Source organism: Eurosta solidaginis, chromosome 3 (genome assembly GCF_040869045.1).
Source record: "Eurosta solidaginis isolate ZX-2024a chromosome 3, ASM4086904v1, whole genome shotgun sequence".
NCBI lineage: Eukaryota > Metazoa > Arthropoda > Insecta > Diptera > Tephritidae > Eurosta > Eurosta solidaginis.
This window is the reverse complement of record NC_090321.1, coordinates 66,100,298-66,108,440: the sequence shown is the minus strand read 5'-3', so window position 1 is coordinate 66,108,440 and position 8,143 is coordinate 66,100,298.

The window sequence follows — 8,143 nt, the reverse complement described above, 5'->3', positions numbered from 1 at the left end:
TCCACAACCCAGGCGTAGTCACCGGTCACTTACTCCCCGAGTGACGACGTCTCCCCCTATGCACTTCAGAATTCTGCAGTTAAACTGTAATGGACTAACTGGGAAGATTACGGAGATAGTCGATTTCATGAAGAGGCACAACATCCGCATTGCTGCGATTCAAGAGACTAAACTCACAGCAAGATCTGCTCTGCAGACCTGTTCTGGGTATAATGTTTATCATACACCACTCCGTGCAATATCATACATTTGATCTCGGCATCGACCGCAGGGACAGAGTCTTAGAACATCAAGGTTTATCTGTCCGGTCAGGTGATGCAAACCTAGAAATCATCAACATCTACATCCCTCCTGCCACCTGTTGCCCCAGTGGATACCGCCCTAATATCAGCGCCTTACTGGTAACAATCGCATTATCTTAGGCGATTTCAACGCCCATCACGATCTCATTGCGGGCGGACAGTAGGGATGAGATGTTGGCGGATCAAATAGATGAAACGACGTTCTGCACAATAAACGGAGACGCCCCCACACGTATGGTAGCTGGAAGCTGTCACAATTCTCCGGATATATCGTGAGCGCAGAACTCGTAAACTGCGTCAGCTGGCAGGCGATGGTAACACTGGCATCCGACCACCTGCCTATACTTATTTCGCTCGAGCTTACCGCCGACTTCATCGTCAGAGAAAAACGCACTTTCATAAACTTTAAAAAAGGAAAGTGGGACGAATTCAAATCCTTTACAGACAATCGCTTTGCTGCCCTCCCTATCCCAACTGATGCCCGCCAAGGGGAGCGTGCTTTCCGCAAGGTCATTGAATCCGCCTCTGCTCGCTTCATACCCGCCGGTAGAATTCCCGAAATTTGGCCCCACCTTCCGGCGGAGGCCGCAAATTTAGCGAGAGAATGTGACCTTATAAGACAGCTCGATCCCGGCGATCCTCAAATAAGGGATATAAACCAACGCATCAGATTGCTTGTGGATGAACACAAGCGGGCGAAGTGGGAGGAGCACCTAAGCGGTTTTAACCTCTCTGCCGGTGTAGGTAAAGTTTAGTCCACCGTAAAGTCCCTATCGAATCCGTCAAGGCTCAATGACAAAGTTTCTATCACCTTTGGCGATAAAGTGCTGTCGGATGCGAAAAAATGCATGAGCGCTTTCTGCCGACAATATATTATGCATTTTACGGTCGACAAAGATAGACGTAGGGCCAACAGACACGCACATAAACATAAATTCAGCGCGTCACCAATTACCATCACCGCCAAAGAGGTTGAGGATGCTATCGGTCATGCTAAACCATCCAAAGCAGTGGGCCCAGACGGCAAAGCCATGCCGATGCTTAAAAACCTAGGGAAAGAGGGTTTCAAATATTTAGCACATGTCTTCAACCTGTCTCTTTCCACCTTTGCCATTCCCGGAAAATGGAAAATGGCCAAGGTAGTCCCGCTACTAAAGCCTGGGAAACCAACCGATATCTCTGCTATCGCCAGTAGCCAAGACGCTTGAGCCATTTTGCTCCCCTACTTCAAAGCAAATTTGCAGCTACTCTGTCATCAGCATGTCTTCAGAAAACTCCATAGCACCACCACCGCGCTAAATGCCATTAGCACCCAGATAAATTGTGGTTTAAATCCACAGGCCCAGGCCCACAGATCGATGAGCTTTGTAACAGAATAAACGGCTACCTCCCTGATCTCTCCAGTTTTTTCGCCTCGCGAAACCTGGCATTATCACGAACTAAATCCTCCGCGACCTTATTTACAACATGGACGTCCCTAATGTCGACCATTTTGAACATCCACGTCGATGGCACTACGCTACCGACTGTCCTACACCCCAAAATCTTGGGTGTCACGTTTGATCAGGATCTACATTTTGGTGAGCATGCAGCCGCAATTGTACCGAAAACCCAGAGCCGTAATAAAATCCTCAAATCCCTTGCTGGCAGTACTTGGGGAAAAGACAAAGAAACGCTCATTACCACATAAAAAGCAATTGGCCAAAAACACAAGCAGGTCCTCAGTGAACTCCACAAACAGGTGTCGGACCTTTATGCCAGGAATTGCCCGGTGAATCCAGTACTCAAAGAACAGTACCCAAAACTTGCGGAAGAGGAACGCATACTACCCAGGGAAACGCGAGGCACTCTAGCTCCACTTCGTTCTGGATACTGTAACAGGTTAAACTCTTACCTATCCAGAATCAATCCCGACATACAAAATGTATGCCCTGCTTGCAATGTGTCCCCACATGACACCAACCATCTCTTTAATTGTAATGCAACGCCTCTAACACCCCTTCCATTATGGTCCACCCCTGTTGAAACAGCAAGTTTCCTTGGACTCCCGTTAGAGGATATTGATGACAATTTGTGATCGGTCGCAACTATTAGGTGGGGCGAAGCAATGCTACAACAACAATATCACAAAATCATCTGAGTGGAGGGTTTAAAAAAAAATAAAGCATGAACACAGTCTGGAAAAAATTCAAGTCTCAGGACTCATTGCAGACAAATATGCTGAATGAAGATGCAGGCTATAGTGAACAGTCTGAATCAGTTGATACTTGGCTGGCATCCATACTGATTTCCACATTTCGATGCGCAGCCCTTCTTTGTTAAATATCAGCCTCTAGAAAGCTCTAACGCTGTCCACGGTTTTCTTTTTTTAACATTCACAGAAGCACAAGAAGCAGTACAAATGTGCTATGGAGTTGGTGGGCTCGCCTTTCACACCCGAGGTATTTTTTAAGTCACGGTAAATTAACATTATACTTTGAAAAGAAAGTTGTTTTAATTCAAGGGCTGAAATTTCGGGGTAACCCCATTTAATTTGTTGTCATCCTCTCGGCAGATCCTTGCAGCGGGACTGCGCCATATTCTCCTGCTCCGGGCAGGTATCGAACCCAATCCGGGACCTGTACTTGATCCCGGTCCAGAGAAATGGTTTTGCTCCGTTTTAGCATCATCATCATCATCATTTATTGCAAAAATAGTATTAGTACAATAAGATCTAGGATCTTTTATAGTACAACAAAAAGATAAATCACAATGTAAAAAAGAACAAAAGTCATAACAGAGGGTTATGTAGGTTAAATAATCACATCAAACATAGAGAATTATCGTAATTTACTAGTATCTAAAATAAACAAATAATTAAATTCAATAACAAAACATTGTATACACTCATACATATTGATGGCGAAAACTCAAGAAGTATAATGGTTTCAACTAAAATGAGCATAAAGAACATTTTTAAAGTTGCTTTTATTTAGACTACTACGTACGGATACTGGCGGCCACCGTGGTGTGATGGTAGCGTGCTCCGCCTATCACACCGTATGCCCTGGGTTCAACTCCCGGGCAAACCAACATCAAAATTTTAGAAATAAGATTTTTCAATTAGAAGAAAATTTTTCTAAGCGGGGTCGCCCCTCGGCAGTGTCTGGCAAGCGCTCCGATTGTATTTCTGCCATGAAAAGCTCTCAGTGAAAACTCATCTGCCTTGCAGATGCCGTTCGGAGTCGGCATAAAACATGTAGGTCCCGTCCGGCCAATTTGTAGGGAAAAATCAAGAGGAGCACGACGCAAATTGGAAGAGAAGCTCGGCCTTAGATCTCTTCGGAGGTTATCGCGCCTTACATTTATTTATTTTATTTTACGTACGGATACTGGAATAGAGTTCCATAGGCGAATGGCATTGACAAAGAATAGCCGTCCAGATGTTAGATAGTTATAAGTTGGTACTATTGGGTCGTTGATTCGAGCAGACCTGGGGAATATTAGCTTATCATATAGGTAACTAGGCTCCTTATACATGATAAGTTGACAAAGGAAAATGCTGTTCCTAGCTTTCAGATATTCGAAGATTTCGCAGCCCAGTAGACGCGCTCTCCAGCTGGATATATGATCAAATCTGACTAAGCCGAATACATAACGTGTAACATGATTAAATGCTACATCAATTTTATGAGCAGACTGGGAGCTCAGTTTACTGTACACTAGCTCAGAGTAGCAAATGATCGGCATAATCAATTGAATTGCAAGTTTTCTTCTAACATTGACCGGAGTATAAATAGCAGACATTCGTAAGTTTCTTAAGATATCGTATACTTTCTTAACCACCGAATTTACATGATCATCACAGGACAACGTCGTGTTAATAACAAAACCAAGATTAGTCACTTTTGAAACGAGTTTGAGACATTTACTGGCAACGCGCAAGGGCGGAATACTTGAGAAACTTATTCGTTTTTTAGATATAGGCAACACGTATGATTTCTCACTGTTCATGCATAAGTCATTTTTCCTAGCCCATTCAAATATGGATGTTAAGTCATTATTCAATCTTGAGCATAAATCGTTTGTCCCCTCATGATTTCCCGACAAATATAGTTGGACATCATCAGCATATGCATGCATATGAGCATGCTGGCATGCATTAAATATGTCATTAATAAAAATACTAAAAAGTAGTGGACCCAAGATAGAGCCTTGTGGTACCCCTGCCAATAGTGGTTTTAGACCTGAAGTTTCGGAGCCGACTTTGACGAGCTGGGATCTACCCGTCAGATAACTTCGCATGAGCCGCACTGCGGAGTCATCAAAACCAAAATAATTTTTTAATTTTGAGCACAGTAGGTCATGGTTCACAGAGTCGAAGGCTTTTGAGAAGTCAAGCAGGCATAATAAAGTCAACTGGTTTTTGTCAAAGGGTGCCCTGACATCGTCTAAAATTTTTATGATAGCCGTGGAGCAACTGTGCTTTGATCGGAAGACTGACTGGAATGGTGATAGCAGACTATGTTTGCAAACATGGTCTTGAATTTGTTCCGACAACAATATCTCAAAGACTTTCGAGAGTGCTGGCAAAATGCTGATAGGCCGAAAGTCACTAGGACAATCTGCAAACTTAGTTTTTGCAATAGGTATAACCGTGGCAATCTTCCACATATCAGGGAAGCAGGAGGTAGTAATACTGTGGTTGATAATATGCGTCAATGTAGGAAGAATGTACGGGGCAATTATTTTAACAAATTTGAGCGGTATATTGCCCTGACCGATTGCGTTGGACCTTATTTTATTTATGCATCTCGCCACATCAAGATCCGAAACAGCTGTAAACTCAAATACTTGACAAACAGGAACCACATATAAGGGAGGGGTTGAGAAACTGGTATTAAGACAAGACGGGTTAGCTTGGCTCACAAAAGCTGCATTAAGATCTTCAGGATTAAGGGAACAGTCAGAACTCTCACTAACATGTACACGAAGTTTTTTCAGATTACGCCACAAAACATGATTAGGCAACGATATATTCAACATTTTACTGTAGTATCTGCATTTTTCTCTCCTAATATAGGCTGTGGTCTCATTTCGTGTAAGTTTGTATGCACGCCAATTTGCGTCGCTTCGGTTTTTCTTCCAAAGGGAATAAAGCTTATTGCGCTTGATAATCATAGCACGGACGGATCTATTAAACCAAGGGCAAGAGGAAGATCTGTTGCTATATACCCGAGATGGAACGTGAGTTGTATAGAGGTATAAAATAATTTCATTTAAAAATCTCAGCTTTTCATGCACCGAACTCAAGCTCCAACAAGTAGACCAATTTATGCTGGAGATGTCTCCCAGAAGGTTATTTACGTCCAGTCGTCGATAATCTGGTGAAATGGATGGTCTAGCTACTGCACTGTGGTTATCGAGCACTACATCAAATGAACAGAAAATTAGATCATGGTCTGAGATAAAGGATAATTGATCAAACTTTAAGACTTTAGACGTATCGGACACAATGAAATAGTCAAGAAGGCTGGGGCAGCAGTTCTGTCCATACCTTGTTGGTACGCACACATTAACCACTTCAAGACCAACACTTGAAACATCGTCTAACAAACGGCAGGTATACGGGTCACTACATAAGAGATTAACATTAAAATCTCCGCAGATAATTATATCAGTGTAATCAACTGCGACCGAGGACAACATTGTAAAATATTCCTTCACGTTGCACAATTTATTAGTGTTATAGACGCACGAAAAAAGGACTTTGGACATTGAAGTAGACACTTCAACTAGCAAGTTCTCAGTGACGCCAACAGCTATACTTGATATGATTCTCGACTTGAGATGTTTTTTACAATACATAGCAACACTACCACCTTTCTTTACCTTTCTATCCATCCTATAGAGTACGTATCCCTTTATGCCAAAATGGTCATCAAGTATTTCAGGTTTAAACCAAAACCGGAAAATAATTTTTTTAGGACGGTCGCACTCTTATCAGTGTGTCGCTTGTAAGGGATGGTCACATCATGGACATCGGACGGGAGGTTGCGGGCTAGACCCCAAAACCCGACGTCCTCGTAACTTTTATAAACATTTTTTGGCTCCTTTCTGTTCACGCCCAAGGGCGGCCTGTAGTTCGCGCCTTAGCGCCCTGCGAAAGCCGCAAACCCAACTACACCGGGTACTCCAATGCTTACCCAGGGACGTCCGGCCTCAGTCCCACAACAGCACTTGGGTCCCGGCCTCCCTCAACTCAGGCGTATTAACCCGTCACTTACCCCCAAAGTGACGACGTCTCCCACGTTGCACTTCAGAATACTGCAGTTAAACTGTAATGGTTTAACTGGGAAGATCACGGAGATAGTTGATTTTATGAAGCGGAATAAAGTCCGCATTGCTGCGATCCAAGAGACCAAACTCACGGCAAGATCTGCTTTGCAGACCTTCTATGGGTATAGCGTTCACTGAAAAGATCGCGAGAGCGAACATGGAGGCGGTCTCGCGGTTATCACCCACCACTCAGTGCAATATAGTCTATTTGATGTCAATATCGGCCGTAGGGACAGTGTCCTGGGACGCCAAAGCATATCTGTTCGGTCAGGCGATGTAAATTTAGAAATCATCCACATCTACATCCCTCCTGTCACCCGTTGCCCCAGTGGATACTGCCCTGACATCAGCGCTCTACTCACTGGCAACAATCGCATTATCTTAGACGATTTCAATGCTTACCACAATCTATGGTATTCTAACCTACAGGCCGACAGCAGGGGCGAGATGTCGGCGGACCAAATAGAAGAAAGGACTTTCTGCACGATAAACGGAGATGCCCCCACTCGTATGGTAGGAAGCTGTCACAGTTCGCCAGATATATCAATCGTGAGCGCAGGACTCGTAAACTGCGTCAACAGGCAGCCAATGGTAACATTGGCATCCAACCACCCATACTCCTTTCGCTCGAGCCATCTGCCGACTTCATCACAACTGAAAAACGCACTTTTATAAATTTTAAGAATGGGAAGTGGGATGATTGCAAAACCTATACTGACAACCGTTTTGCTGCCATCCCTATCCCGACTGGTGCCCGTCAAGGGGAGCGTGCTTTCCGGAAAGTCATTGAATCCGCTTCGGCTCGCTTTATTCCCGCCTGAAGAATCCCGGAAATATGTCACATTTTCCAGCGGAGGCCGCAACTATAGCGACAGAACGCGACCTTAAATACAGCACGACCAGCGGCGACCCCCAAATAACGGATAAAAACCAACTCATCAGATTGCTAGTGGATGAACACAACCGAGCGAAATGAGAGGAGCACTTAAAGAATTGTGACCTCTCTGCCGATGTAGGTAAGCTACGGTCCACCGTAAAGTCCCTATCGAACCCGACCAAGCAGAATGACAAAATTTTCATCGCCTTTGGCGATAAAGTGCTGTCGGATGCGAAAAAATACGCGAGCGCTTTTTGCCGACAATATGTAATGCATTCTACGGTTAACAAATCCAGACGGCGGGTAAACAGACGCGCACACAAGCATAAATACAGCGCATCGCCAATTACCATCGCCGCCAAAGAGGTTGAGGATGCCATCGTTCATGGTAAACCATTTAAAACAGTAGGCTCAGACGGCATAGCCATGCCGATGCTTAAAAACCTAGGCAAAGAGGGATTTAATTATGTAGGGCATGTCTTCAATCTGTGCCTGTCCGCCTTCGTCATCCCCGAAAAATGGAAAATGACGAGGGTGGTACCGCTATTAAAGCCTGTGAAATCAACTAACGTAGGAGAATCCTATCGTCCGATATCCTATCGCCAGTAGTCAAGACACTTGAAGCCATACTACTTCCCTATTTCAC